Here is a 16,286-nt window from a genome sequence, read left to right on the forward strand (position 1 = left end):
ATCAAATAAAAAATACGAGATAAAACTCTTATACAAATTATAATTCCCAAAACCGGTATTACAAGTCATAAGCTCTACTGAGTTTGCTAGAAGATCCCTAAATACAATTGTTCGGATGGAATTAAACACTACAATAAAAAATATCAGAAGGTGACTCTGAGGCCTGCGAATGCGACGACAGGTTTACCTTAAGTCTCCACAGCTCGACCAGCCAGCTAATAATCAACAACATCGAGGCACCTGGATCTGTATAAAAATGTGCAGAAGTGTAGTATGAGTACACCACAGCGGTACCCAGTAAGTATCAAGACTAGCCTTGATGGAGTAGTGACGAGGGACAGTCAAGACACCTACCGGACTAAACAAGCTGAACAAGTGTGTAGATGAACAAACGGAGAAACAGTATTAATATAAAGCTAAGCAGGATAAAGAATACAAGACAATACTTGCAATGATACACTAGTAACAACAATATTCAACAGGAGGCAGCTAGGTAATGATGTTGTAGAGTAACTAATCACAGTCTAAGTCCGGGGAAAACAAATAAAGGGGAAACCAGCAACAACTCAATGAGAACAATCGCTTTCACACCAAATATGTTCAAGCATTTCCATGAGGTACCGAACCTCATAATCACAGCTCACGGGCCTCAATTCATGAACCCTAATCACTTGGCATCTTGTGCCCATATTACAACTCGTAACCGTACGGATGAGTCACGTGCCAATAGAACAACCCTCACACAGAATGTAAGAAAACGAGAGTACATATAATGGTTAATGTCGTCAGGATTCGCCTTTTAAAACCGATATGGGTGATTTAACTACGTGTATGCTTGTATAAGTGTTCTACCATAATTCCAATCAACAAATAAGAGTAGAGTAAATGAATGGCACATAAGTAATGGTCACCACGAAATGTACGGTGTAACAGAAGTAGCAATGAAGTTTGAAGCAGCGACCAGCATAACAAGATTAGCTACACAAAGCTGAGCAAATAGTGCAACACAGAGGAAAATAATTAATAGTATGCTAAGGAAAACAACAATCAAAGACAAGTGCACAGAAAAGGGGAAATGACAACAAGAGCACTCCTGAGGTACCACCTCGTAGTCTCAAATCGTAAATGAATCACAACTTTCCTTATATCACCACAGGAGCATTTATATTTAGTTTTTGAAAATCATTTTCCCGAAATAGAATCCAGTGTTTTAGCCCACCTTATCACACCGCATGGATTCTAGTAGTTTCCCTAATAGCCACGTGTTTCAAGCCCACCTTATCTCACCGCATGCGTTTCAATACCCAGACCTTATACCAATGCATGTGTATCAATAACAACAGTACGGCAGAAAACTCATGCAACACAATAACAATCGCACGGCAGAAACCACGTGAAAACACAATAACAATCGCATGGCAAAAACCTCGTGTAAACACAATAAAAACCGCACGGCAGAAACCTCGTACAAACACATAACACTTTTCTCAACAAAACACTTATGCCAAAAACATAACAACTCAAGTAAATGACTTTCACCATCTGTGCCCATATGCCATAATATTTCCTCAAAACAGTTTTAATATCACAATCACGTATAGCCCTCGGTCCAAAAACAAGGAATACAACAGTAATAACAATAACACGAGAATACGGCAAGTAAATCAACACAAGAACCTTAGAATACGTCAACAATGAAAGGGGTAATAATAGTCTCAACAACAATAGTTCAACAAGGGAGAGGTAATATATAACAATGATTCCACGAAAGTGCAATTTGACAACAAGAGAGATAGCATGAATCAATGATCACAAATAAGAATACGTCAACAATGAAAGGGGTAACAATCTTCCATTAAGGCTAAGAAATTATGGAAGAGATAATAATGAATTCAATTAAGGTTTAAGCAATTACGGACAGATAGCATGACGATAAAAGAGGCAACAACTTCAGTTAAGGCACATAAGAGTTTAATCGGCAATAAGGGTAGAACATGAAGCAATTAATGCAAATTAAGACACGTAAGGGTGAATTTAGTAAATGGGGAATTTAACATGACAAGACAACTTCATATTTAACAGACATAAGAACCTAAGAGCACTAGATAGTCAAATTTCCACAAATAAGTCCGAGCACGTACTATTCACCTCGTGTACTCAGCCTTCACATGACACAATTAGCACAAAAGACTCGAATCCTAAGGGGTAGTTCCCCCACACAAAGTTAGGCAAGATACTTACCTCAAAGAATTTAGGTCGTTACTCTAAAATGACCTACTCGAGTAAAATAACCTCCGGACGGCTCAAATCTAACCAAAATAACTTCAATTCATAAATAAAACTCATAGAAAATATTTTCGGATAATAAAGCTTCAATCTTTAACAAGAACTTAAAGTCAATCCAAAAGTTGAACCCAGGACTACACCTCAGAACCCGATAAAATTTACAAAATCCGAACACCCATTCCAATACGAGTTCAACCATACCAAAATTAACAAATTCCGACAACAATTCGACCTCCAAATCTTCATTTTACATTTTCAGAAGATTTCACAATTTGTTTCCTCAATTTCTACCATTAAATTTAAAATAAACGATGAATATAACAGTAGAATCATGAAATATAATCACATAAGGATATACTCAAGTCAAAGTCGTGAAGAACTCCTCCAAAATCACCCAAAACCGAGGTTCTCAATCTCAAAAGGAAATGAAAAGAATGGCCAATTTCGACCCCTAAATGCACTTCCCAGTTCTGATTCTGCAAGAATCTCATTGCCCCCGCGGAGTCGCTTTTGCGACACAGGCGTCGCTTCTGTGGAGCACACTGGCCAGTAGCCCCAATGCACCTGCGGTAGTGGTTTCGCTTCTACGTACACGCAGGTGCGCTGCTAGATCCCGATCTTGCGAGCACACACCCAGCTCGCCCAGGCCCACTCCTTCGCCTTCTCTTCTTCTTCAGTGAGCACGCACCTGCGGTCCTAAATGTGCAGGTGTGAAGGAACCAGCAACTAGAAAATCCAGCAACTTCACAAGGCGCCAAATGATCTGAACTCCATCGAAAACTCATCTGAGCCACTCGAGACCTCATTCGAATATACCAATAGGTCCTGTAACATAACATGGACCTACTCGGGGATTCAAATCACATAAAACAACGTTGAAACTACGAATCACACCATTAATCAAACTTATGAACTTTCAAATATTCCAACTTCCAAAACTCATGCCGAAACATATCAAATCAATCTGGAATGACTTCAAATTTTTGTTATTAGGGCTCTAGGTTTATAGGTTCTATGAGTCATAAGCAATTTTAGCAGAGTCTTGCGGATCGGTATGGAGATGTCTGTACTTATCTTTGAGAGGCTACAAAACTATTAGGACAGTTTCACCACCCTTATTCCTATCATGCGAGTTTATTAATCTCGGAGTTTGAATTGGTGTCATTCTATTCTCTCACAAATGGTGAGGACACGCGTTGTAGTTATCGATGATGCTGCCTCCAGATTCGGTGTTGCTAGGGGTCGGGGCAGAGGCCGAGGAGGATCACATGCTACAGCTAGAGCACCTATCAGAGCAGTCGTTGAGGATCCGCCAGTAGCTCCTGTTAGGGGCAGGTACTGGAGGCGCCTGTTGTGACCCTAGGACGTCAGGAAGATTTAGCACAGTCTCTGAGGAATATTGGGTACATTAGCTCAGGCGGGGTTGACCCCGATTGCATCAACTACTTCACAGATGCGGGGGAGCAGCTCAGACTCCCACCGCCTGTACTCTGGAGAAGTGAGTCCATGTTGGCCAGGTTCCACTTGTCATGCCAACACAGCCTGTTGTCCCAGTTTAGCCCGTGGTTAGGGCAGTAGTATATGAGGAAAAATATCTTCGACTTGCAATGTTCAAGAAGTACTACCCTCCTACTTTTAGTGGTTTGGCTTCAGAGGATGCGCATGGGTTCCTAAGGGAATGCTACCATACTCTCCCCTCTATGGGTATTGTGGATACAAGTGGGTATGCTTTTACTACGGTCCAGCTTAAGGGAGCACTATATCAGTGGTGGCGAGCGTATGAGTTGAGTAGTCCGGCCGACACAGCTTCACTTTCATGGGTTCAGTTTTCATTGGTGATCTTGAGAGAGTTTGTTCCCCAGACCCTTCGGGATGCATAGCACGTGGAGTTTGAGCAACTGTGCCAGGGCACTATGTCAGTGTCAGATTATGACGTTATATTCAATTAATTGTCCAGACATGCACCTACTTTATTTTTTACAGTTAGAGAGTGAGTCTGCAGGATCATTGGGGGGCTCAGTCATGATATTCGGTTCAGCATGGCTCGGGAGTTGGAGTCCGATGTTCCATTTCAGTAGGTGGTAGAGATCGCTCACTGATTAGATGGCATGCATAGTCAGGAGAGAGAGGGCAGGGAGGCTAAGAGGCCTCGTAGACCAGAGAGATCTAATGGTCCCTATTTTGAAGATATGGTACGGCACGGTAGAGGTTTTGTGGGTCAGCCAATTCAGTTTTCACTTCAGGCTTCGCACGGTGTTTCAGGTACCCATGGGTCTCAAGGTACCCGTACCGGGCAGTTTCCACAGCCACGTCAATAGAAAGGTTGCTTTGGGTGTAGAGATACTAGCCACATGGTGTGAGATTGTCTCATACTCCAGACAGATGTGTCACAGCAGGTAATCAGGTTATGAGTTTTGTTTCAGTTCTGTTTCAGTTATTGATATCCCTGCACCACCAGCTTGGGGTACAAGTTAGGCGAGTAGAGGGCACCTAAGAGAGGGAGGCCCGGTCCGTTGATGTGTTCTCTACAGTAGAGCTAAGGCCGCTGCAATAGATATTGTCGTACAGTTATGGTTTCAATTTTTTATAGATGGGCATCATTCGTACCTTGTTTTGGTTCTGTTTATCAGGGTGAGTCCTTCTATTTTTCTTCACATATGGGTGAGTTTCATGATCTTGTACTATGCTTATGTGTTTACCCCTGTCGGGAGATTCTATAGTGGTAGCTCGTGTCTATCATTTTTTTTATTCATTATTGAGAGTTATGAGACTAGAAGTCACTTTTTATTACTCATTTCGGTAGTTCTAATGTGATTTTTGGGTGATAGATTATGATTTGTGATTTAGATGCTCTACCGGTGTGGGAGTTCAGTATATGTTATGATTTTGTTGGCGGAATTGAATCAGTGGAAGGTTTCGGTTGGTATGATGTGTATTCTACTTGTGATTCAGAGTTGAGTGTGAGACCCTCGTGGTGTCATGTGTTTCAATGTGTTTGAACCGGGTTGCGTGCCGCGGTGGAGTTATACCGGGATGAGATCCTTGCAATTTGTTCATATGTTTTGATTCTCCATTGTGTAATCGGTTTGTAGTATAGTACTGATAGGTAGTGGTGCATGTCGGGCTAGTTTGATAGTTATTTCATGTATTTCCTTGTATATTAAGTCATATCTTTACTGTGCTTATTTGGTTTTAGCTTGGGAGGTGTGTGCCCAGGTGGCGTTAGATGTGACTTGTTGATTCGGGTGAAAAGTTACGAGGTCTTTATGTTTCTTGCATCGTTGTCGGTGTTGTGGAGGTTTGAAATAGGATTCTAATGGGTATGAGGTTAATCGCCGGTGCTAGATATGATTATGGGCAACTACTGTGGCTAGAGATATGGTTATAGGAATATGTGTGATGTGTTGCGTCGTGTGGTTGCACCTTGTGGGTGTAGGCATAAGTTGTTACAGCTGGCTGAGGTTGATACCGGGTGTGGATATAGGAATCGGGTTTTTTGGAGATGATCAGATGATGAGGAATTTGTTTCTAAGGCCTATTAGTGTAGGTTGAAGGGATAATCTTCAGCGGAGATGGTGCTGTCGAGCCTATGTGGATTGGGGTAACAAGGGATCAACGCGGGTGTATGTATGGTAAGTTCACTCAGTGATTTTATGACTTTGGAATGGATTTTGACACATTCGAGGACGAATGTTTATTTAAGAGGGGGAGAATGTAACGATCCGAGCGGTCATTTTGAGTATTAGCACTCCGTCCAGTGGCTAAAAGTCTCGAGCAGCTCTGTATTATGTGTTATGACGTGCGTGCGTAGTCGAGTTCGGATATCAGATGATTCGGGATTGATTTGGAAGAAGGATTCGCGTTTTAGAAGCTTAAATGAAAAGACTTGACCGGAGTTTGACCTTGGAGAAAACGACTCCGGAATGGAATTTTTATTGTTTCAATAGATTTATATGGTGGTTTCGAAATTAGGCGTGTGTCCGAATTTGAATTTGGATGTCCGTAGGATAATTCGGCACATTTTGGCGAAAGTTGGAAAAGTTGGAGTTTTGAAATATTTAGGAATTTGATCGAAGGTTGACTTGATTGATATCGGGCTCGAATTTCGATTCGAGAAATTTGAATAGCTTCATTATGTCATTCATGACTTGCATGCAAAATTTAAAGTCATTCCGGATTGATTTGATATATTTCGGTACGAGTTTTGGAAGTTGGAAGACTTGAAAGTTCATAAGTTTGATTTATGGTGCGATTCGTAGTTTAGATGTTGTTTGATGTAATTCGGAACCCCGAGTACGTCAGTGTTATGTTACATGACTTATTGGTATATTCGGACGAGATCCCGAGTGGCTCGGATGAGTTTCTGATGGGGTTCAGATCGTTTGGCGCCTTGTTGGAGCTGCTGAATTTTCTGGTTGTTGGTTCCTTCGTACATATGCATTTAGGACCGCAGGTGCGTGCTCGCTGAAGCGGAGGAGAAGGCACAGGAGCGGGCCTGGGCGAGCTAGGTGTGTGCTCGCAGGACCGGGATCTAGCAGCGCACCTACGCGTGCACAGAAGAGAAACCACTGTCGCTGGTGCGATGGGGCTGCTGGCCAGTGTGCTCCGCAGAAGCGACACCTGTGGTGCAAAAGTGACTCTGCGGGCGTGATGAGATTCTCGCATAAGCGAAGTTGGGCAGTGCATTTAGGGGTCGAAATTGGCCATTCTCATTTCCTTTTAAGATTGAGAGCCTCGATTTTGGGCGATTTTGGAGGAGTTCTTCACGACTTTGACTTGGATAAGTGTTCTATATCCAAAAATAATTATATTTCATGATTCTATGGTTATATTCATCGTTTATTTTGAATTTAATGGAAGAAATTGAGGGGAAAAAAATTGTGAAATCTTTCGAAAATGTAAAATGAAGATTTGGAGGTCGAATTGTTGTCGGAATTTGTTAATTTTAGTATGGTTGAACTCATATCGGAATGGGTGTTCGGGTTTTGTGAATTTTATCTGGTTCTGAGGTGCGGGCTCGGAGTTCGACTTTTGAATTGACTTTTAGTTCTTGTTAAAGATTGAAACTTTATTATACGGAAATATTTTCTATGAGTTTTATTTATGAATTGAAGTTATTTTGGCTAGATTTGAGCCTTCCGGAGGTTATTTCACTCGAGCAGGTCATTTTTTAGTAACGTCCTAGCTTCTTTGAGGTAAGTATCTTGCCTAATTTTGTGTGGGGGAACTACCCCTTAGGATTCGAGTCTTTTGTGTTAATTGTGTCATGTGAAGGCCGAGTACGCGAGGTGACAAGTACATGCTCGGACATATTTGTGAAAATTTGACCATCTAGTGCTCTTAGGTTCTTATGTCCATTAAATATGAAGTTTTCTTGTCATGTTAAATTTCTCATTTATTAAATTCATTCTTACGTGTCTTAATTGAAATTAATTACTTCATGTTCTATCCTTATTGCCGATTAAACTCTTATGTGTCATAACTAAAGCTGTTGCCTCTTTTATCGTCATGCTATATGTCCGTAATTGTTTAAACCTTAATTGAAATTATTATTATCTCTTCCATAATTGCTTAGCCTTAATAGAAGTTTATTACCCTTTTTATTGTTGACGTATTCTTATTTGGGGTCATTGATTCATGTTATCTCTCTTGTTGTCAATTTACACTTTCGTGGAATCATTGTTACACATTACCTCTCCCTTGTTGGACTATTCTTGTTGAGACTATTATTTTCATGTTGTGTCTTTCTCTGTGAGTTCGTTCTTCCGATTCTTTGTGTTCTAAAGTTCTAGTGTTGATTTACAAAAAAATGAAAATTTTGGCTCCATTTTATTTTTTCAAACATGTTTTTAAAATTTAAGAAAAAGTTTCAAATTTTATTTTGAATAATGTAGTGACTTGAGAAGAGAAGTAAGTGCTACTATAACTATGTTGCAATATTTAATTAAGGATAGTTTAGTCACACTAACCATTTTTGTCTAGAATTTAGTATTTCCTTAATGGGTGTGCCAAAGACAAATTGGTCACTTATTGTGGACCGGAGGGAGTACTTGAGAATCGGACTTACATGTATTCTTTCAATGAATATTGTGCCTTATCAGATTGATAGTTCAATGGGGGCAAGCCTTCATAGAAAATTGGCATCTCCAATGAGATGGTTGTACTCTTCTAGTAGGAGGCCAACTATTCAAGTTAAAGTATTTAAGCCTTCCAAGTCTTCAAGTTCAAGTCCTCAAGTACGCGAGTCTTCAAATTGAATTATTTAATCCTTCCAAATCTTCAAGTTAAAATCTTAAAGTCTGCCAAATATTCAAGTGTGTCGCTCTTCAAGTTGAATTTTGCAAGTCCGCCAAGTCTTCAAAGTTCACCAAGCATTCAAGTAGAAGTCATCAAGTCAACCAAATCTTCAAGTTGGGGCTTTCTAATTTTTCAATATTAAGGTAGACATTAAGTCTTTTTGAACCTTAAGTTGGCATCTTTATGGGTTTGTCCTTAAAAGGAGTTATAATTTTCCAATCTTAAGGTGGACATTGAGTCACTTTGAACCTTAAGTTGGCCTCTTCGTTGGCTTGTCCTTAAAAAAGAATTGTAATTTTCCAATCTTAAGGTGAACGTTTAACTCCCTTTGCACTTTAAGTTGGCCTCTCCGTGGGTTTGTCCTTAAAAAGGAGTTATAATTTTCCAGTCTTAAGGTAGACATTTAGGTCCTTTTGCACCTTAAGCTGGTTTCGTCGTAGATTTCGAGTGGGGATGAGTATCCATTCGTTCATACCCTAAATTTTCCCTCCGATTTTCGGACGGTGATTAGTATCCATCCCATGACACCCTACGATTGCCTTCTTCATGTGTGAGTCATCTCTTTAAACGAGAATATATCGTGCTCTTTTGACCTAAAAAAGAGAAAACAACAACAAAAAAGGATAACAAAAACACAAAAACAAAGAGAGAGATAAATGACCTCGAGCACTAACGATCAAAGTAGCTTGCAGATGCCGTGAAAGTTGTAGCTCATTTTATGTGACAGAATAGAGTTTATATAGCTGTTGAAAGGAGATGTTGGTAATTTATTTTCGATGTGGGACTGTTGTGAGGCTGCTACAAACCCTTGTGTATAAGGAAACATTAATTGACTAGGATTCTCCTTCTAATTAAGTTGTACAAGGAAACATTAATTGACTAGAATTCTCCTCCTAATTAAGTAAACGTGAGAAATTTCTAAAGTATGGAAAGATTCTTTTGGGGTATAGATGTATGGGACTGACGTAGCTATTCCCATTTGATAATACAACAACAATAACCTAGTATAATTTTACTAGTGGGGTCTGGGAAGGGTAGTGTGTACGCAGACCTTACCCATACCTTGAGGTAGAGAGGATGTTTTCAATAGACCCTCGGCTCCCTCCCTGCAAGAACTCTCCACCTTGCTCTTGCAGTGACTCGAATTCACATCCTCTTTGTTGAAAGTGGAGGGTGCTCATCACTAGAGCAACCCACTGCCGTCAAAACTAATATTTCAAAGGCAATGTCATGACTTGCAAAGTCAAAAGACAGTGTACTGATCTATACTTGGCAAGGAATAGCGGAACAATAAAGAGACAAAAGAGAGGAAAAACAAATGCAAATGCATAAGAAGGCATTATGATGTAATATACACGCGTGCAATGAGAAATAAAGCACTAATATTTTGACAATAATTCCCACTTATGGTGATGGCAATTAGTCTTGACATTATCCTACCTTATATAAACTCTTTAAAAAAATACAGTTTCTTTTAAAAAGTTTAAAGTTTGGTTGCGGTAATCTGTCTAAGCAAATTGCAATTTGTTGGAATTGTCAAAGTATGGTTATTATACTTCAAGTCTTGTCTTTAATATTCATAGGTTTATATTTTGACAAGTCTTGAAGCAGAGGCACTTGTAGGCATACAAGTTTTATTGGAATTAAATCCATAAAATAATTTAGACTATATTATAAATTCAAGATATATTAGTTCAAATAACTTTATTGGGCTAATATAATTGGATTACTTATATAAGTCCAATATATAAGGATTAAATAAATAAGCCTGAATCTATCGGGCTAGCACATTTAATTGGGCTACAAGTGATGAACCCACTTCATTAGGCCTAAGATGTCATCTTCCTACAAGTCCAGTTTAGTGCCACATGTCGAATAACGTGGTCAGCCAAGTCAAACGGGAGATCCAATAGGATCATGCCATATGTCAAAATGACAAGACATACCAAGTCAAATTAAATGGCCAATGAAACTGTGCCGCATGTGCAAGTGACATGTTCTGGCCAATCAAATGTGGCCTTGTTACGCTTCAATCTGATTGGTCGAAAAGAGTTATTCTCATCACAACTCTTCCCTCCCACAACTATAAATAGGGGTCTTCATAACTCGAAAATACCACCATAAGTTATAACAAAAAGCAAGAGAGAGCTCGTGGATCAAACGCCACAAATTTCTCTATAAGTTTCAAGCTTCAAGCAATCAAGTTCAAGATCAATAACGAAGAACAAATCATAGTTCAAGGAGTACGAATTCAAATCAAAGTTCGTGCTAGTTGAATTCAAGATCAACGTTTGTGGTAATAAATATAGATTCAGGATCAAGCTCAAAGGCCCTTAAATTTATTTACTATTGTAAATAAGAATCAGAGGATTCATAAAGATTGTAATACTTATATTGTTTGAAATAAAATACTACGATTGTTGCAATATTTTTCGGCCTCGATTATTTTCATGACGCAAATTTTTTGCAAACAAATTGACACGCCCAATTGGGCCAGTTCTGCCCTTCATTGCTTTCTCCTGCAAATCGAAAACCAAAAGTTTCAAAATCACTTGTTGCGATGGTCGAGTACTTCAAGTCTTGTCTTCATGTTTTAGCAAGTCTACAGCTCGACAAACCTTGAAGTAAGGGGTATTTGTAGACATAAAAATTTTAATGGATCAAGCCTATATAAAATTTGGGTTAACTCCTAAATTCAAGACACTACTCTTGAAATTTTAGGAGTTTATTAGAGTTACTTGGAGGCTACTCTATCAAAACCCTAAATTGGAGGCTACTCTACCCTAACCCTAAGTCACTACTATAAAAAGGGTTACATATTCCATTAAAAAGCATCTCAAAAATAAAGATCATCTCAGCAATTCCATAAATTCTCTGAATATGCACAAAGAGATCAAATATACTATCTCCGAAATTCCATAAAACTCTTGAAATACTCATTAAGAGATCAAAGACAATTCAAATATGTCTTGCTCAAAGTTCTAGAAATATTGAACCAAATGGAGTGTTGCTACATGCTTCTTGGTCATCAAATACATCAAGGAGATGCATATCATCTTATGTTCAAGAAATACGCTGCTAAGGCCCTCGAATTACTAATAATAAATCGGAGAAAAGAATCAACGGATAAACAGAGTTGTAACCCACAATGTTTATCAATAAAATATTTTTTTCTTTATAGTTATTTTTTATTGCAGTTTTATTTTTCTGCCCAAATTTATTACAAACACCTACATGAGTCAAAAATATCTATGTATGATAAAACCTCAACATATACATCAATCTAACATCCTCCTAGTGTCCAATAATTCACTATAAATCCCTTGCATACGTAAAATGCATGAATATGCATATCATCCTATGTTCGAGAAATACGCCACTAAGGACCTTGAATTACTGATAACAAATCGAAGGGAAGAATCAAGGAATAAATAGAGTTGTAACCCGCAATGTTTATCAATAAATAAATAAAAAATTATAGTTATTTTTTATTGCAATTTTATTTTTCTGCCCAAATTTACTGCAAACACCTACATGAGTCAAAGTTATCTATGTATGATAAAAACTCAACATATGCATCAATCTAACATCCTCCTAGTGTCCAATAATTCACTACAAGTCCCTTGCGTACGTAAAATGCATGAATATACATATGTAAATAATATGCATGAATATATATACACGAGCCCAGGATGTCAATATGCTCAAGACTCAACCACAACCAATATCCAGCACATCTCATATGCTCCAACATGATACAACATGTCCCACGTGCTTCAACACTATATTGTCAAGATCCCAATTTCACACCTTAGGATGTCGTGATAATAATAATAATAAGACCAGGTAAGCCTAACATGTATAGAGATATAGCGAAAATAATAACAATAATAATAATAATAGTAATAATTAAAAAATATCACAAATTTAAACCATGTAAATCATCATAATATAACTCAACGATACAGCTGACATCAACTCCCCAAAACCTGGTGGAATGGAGTCATAAGGTCTACAAGAATGTACTAATAGTATCATAATCCAATACTATTTTGGAACAATAAATAAACAATAGAATGTCTTAAAACAGAAGGTGACTTCAAGACATGCGGATGTCGAGCGGCAATACCTTGACGTCTCCAAAAGCAGCTAGTCAATCAATCACTAGCGTCCATGTAACGACCCGGTCGGTCATTTTGAGTGTTGTATCCTCTTTTTCCCTTTTACTGATTATTTTATGCTAAATTATTATTATGTGACTTGCCAGGGTAGTTGGTTCGGTTCCAGAGATATTTCGGAATGAGTTGAGACACTTAGTCTCAAGCTTGGAAGCTTAAGTTGAAAAGATTAGCCGGCTATTGACTTGTGTATAAATGGGTCCGGAATGGAATTTTGATGATTCTTCTAGCTCCGTTGGATGATTTCGGACTTAGGAGTGTACCCGGATAGTGATTTGGAGGTCCGTAGTTAATTTAGGCTTGAAATGACAAAAGTTGGAAATTTGAAGTTTTGGAAATTGAGAAGTTTGACCAATAGTTGACTTTGTAGTTTCCGGACTCGGATTTTGGTTCCGTGAGTTTTAGTGGGTATGTTGTGTCATTTATGACTTGTGTGCAAAATTTGAGGTCAATCGGACTTGATTTGATAGGTTTCGACATCGATTGTAGAAGTTGGAATTTCCTAATTTTCATTAGGCTTGAATTGAGGTGTGATTCGTGTTTTTTATATTGCTTGATGTGATTTGAGGCCTCGACTAAGATGGAGGAAGCAGTGCATCGCGAACGCGTGGGCTAAGCCACGTTCGTGAAGAGGAAGTGTGGCAACTTGGTTCCGCAAAGTTGTTATTCGCGAACCCGAAGAAGTGTTTGCGATCGCGTAGTTCTATGATGGTTATTCATCGCGTTCACATTGGTATTTACGCGATCACATAAGGTTAATATGTTAGGCAGCATAGTTGTGCTTTGCAATCACGAAGCATTTTCCGCGATCACGATTAAGGACATCTGGGCAAAACTTAAATATTTCAAAAATGAGGGTTTTAGTTTATTTCACAAATTTAATTTTGGGAGCTCGGTTGGAGGCAATTCTTGGAGATATTTTTAAGGGAGTGATTGGAGTAAGTGATTCTTACTTAGTTTTGGTTAAATTCTATGATTATATCTTTGATTTCACCATTTAATTAGTGATTTAGGTTGAAAAATTGAGGGAAAATGAGAAAACTTCATAGGCCGAATTTTGGGGATTTGAGTGACATTTTGGTATCGGATTTGAACAATTTTAGTATGGTTGGACTCGTGGTTGAATGGGTGTTCTGATTTTGTAACTTTCATCAGATTTCGAGATGTGGGCCCCGGGGGTTAACTTTTTAGTTGACTTTTGACTTTTAAATAAGAACTTAGTATTTTCGTATGGATTTGATTCCCTTAGCTCGTGTTGATTGTATCAAATTGTTTGTGGCTAGATTTGAGGCATTCGGAGACCGATTCACGAGGCAAGGGCTTGTTGGAGTAGAGTTTTGTAAGGTTTGAGGTAAGTAACACTTCTAAACTTGGTTCTGAGGGTATGAATCCCTGAAATTACGTGCTATGCTGAGGTGATGCGCATGCTAGGTGACAGGCGTGTGGTCGTGCACCGTAGTAATTGTGATTTATTTGATTCCATGGAACTGTGTAGCTATCTTATCTGAACATTCTTACTGAACCCTATGTGTTCGAGCACTTGAGTTATGATTTATGCTAGAAATCATGTCTATGCTATATGTTGGTACTATTGGGACCCACATTGGTCGTTCTTTGTTGTTGTGTTATTTGCTTAATTGCAGTAATGTACTCAGTCACATTCATCATTGCATACCATATCTCAGTATCCGTTATCGTATATTGTTACATCCTGTATCATTGATTTGGGCTGCTTAGCATGAGTGTTGTGAGTCCGAAAAACTAGAGAGATTGATGACTGAGTGAGGCCGAGGGCCTGTTTATGAGTGATATTTATGGGATCGGGCTGCACACTGCAGCAGGCTTTATAGATTCATGTCAGTACTTGGCTTATAATAGCATTTGGGCAGGATCTCCTCTTCGGGAGTCTGCACACCTATATTGAGCGCACTTGTTATTGATTCATTTGCATTGGGCTGGATCTGCCCTGGATTTATTTTCATTAGGGTTGGATATGCCCTGGACCTTTTTGCATTTGGGCTAAATCTGCCCTTGACTTATTTGCATTTGGGTTTGATCTGCCCTGTACAGTGCTAAGTGATTGAGTGTGATGAGTGAGAATTGAGACAGTCAGGTTGAGTTCTCCGAGGGTTTGAGTATGCGAGGCTTCTAGTGTTTTCCATCACATACGATATGCATATTGGCATGTAGATATAGATACGATATGCATATTAGCATGTAGATATAGAGATGTCATATTCCTCATATCATTCAGACTTGACATATTTTTATTTGTTCTGAGTTTATTTGTTAAATATGGAAGCATGCATAAATTCTTGTACCGTTACCTGCAGATTATGAACTTCTGAGATATTACTGTTATATTTTCCATAAATTACCATACTATTAATTCTGTATGTGGGCTGTAATGTTCAAGCTCATCACTACTTTCAGTCCAAAGGTTAGATTTGTTACTTATTGAGTTGGTTGTACTCACGCTACACCCTGCACTTTGTGTGTAGATCCAGGTATTTCCCATCATGGCGGTTGCTAATTCTCAGAGTTTTCAGTCATTCGAAGATTATCGAGGTAGCTGCCTTGGCGTCTGTAGGCCTTGACTCTCCTCCCCAACTCCTCAGTTTACTTATTCACTTTTTGTTTTTCTTAGACAGTGTACTAGACTTAGTATTGTATAGATTCTCATGTACTTAGTGAAACCCTAGTTTTAGAAAACTTTTGTATTGAGTTGTGACATTTTCATCTAGTTTTTATGAAATTCTCATTTATTTAAATATGCTTTAGTATATTTTGAATTGGAAAAAGTTGGTATGTATGAGTTGTCGGCTTGCCTGGTAACATGATAGGCGCCATCACGACATGTCGAGTTTAGGGTTTTGACAAGTTGGTATCAGAGACTAGGTTACATAGGTCTCACGATTCATGAGTAGGTTTAGTAGAGTCTTGCGGATCGGTATAGAGACGTCTGTGTTTATCTTCGAGAGGCTGCCGAACCCTTAGGAAACCTTCACTTTCTTGCATTCTTATTCTGCGAATTTGTTCCTAAACTTCTATTTTTAAATTCTCTCACAGATGGTGAGGACACGTGCTACCGGAACGGACGGACCGCCACCAGTACCACTAGCTAGGGCCATGAGAGGCCGAGGCCACGGTAGGGGCCGAGATGTAGCTCGTACAGCAGCTAGAGCAGCACCTGCAGATCCACCAGTTACTCCAGCTCAGGAGCAGGTTCCAGATGTGGTTGAGCCACTGGGGCAAGCTCAGGCACCAGCTGTACCTATTGTGATTCCAGGCCTTCAGGAGGCTCTGGCCCAGATATTGACTATTTGCACTAGCCTTGCTCGGGCGGTTTCTGTTCAGTCCGTGCCAGCCACTTCTCAGGCCCAGGGAGGTACTCAGACTTCCGTCGCCCGCACTCCAAAGTATGTGATGTGGGGACTTCAGACACCTGGGGTACAACCAACCCAGCCAGTTGCAGTTGCTCTGCCCCAGGTGGGTCCCGTTAGAGTGATGAGGATCAGAAGAGAC

This window comes from Nicotiana tomentosiformis, chromosome 12, assembly GCF_000390325.3.
Source record: "Nicotiana tomentosiformis chromosome 12, ASM39032v3, whole genome shotgun sequence".
Lineage (NCBI taxonomy): Eukaryota > Viridiplantae > Streptophyta > Magnoliopsida > Solanales > Solanaceae > Nicotiana > Nicotiana tomentosiformis.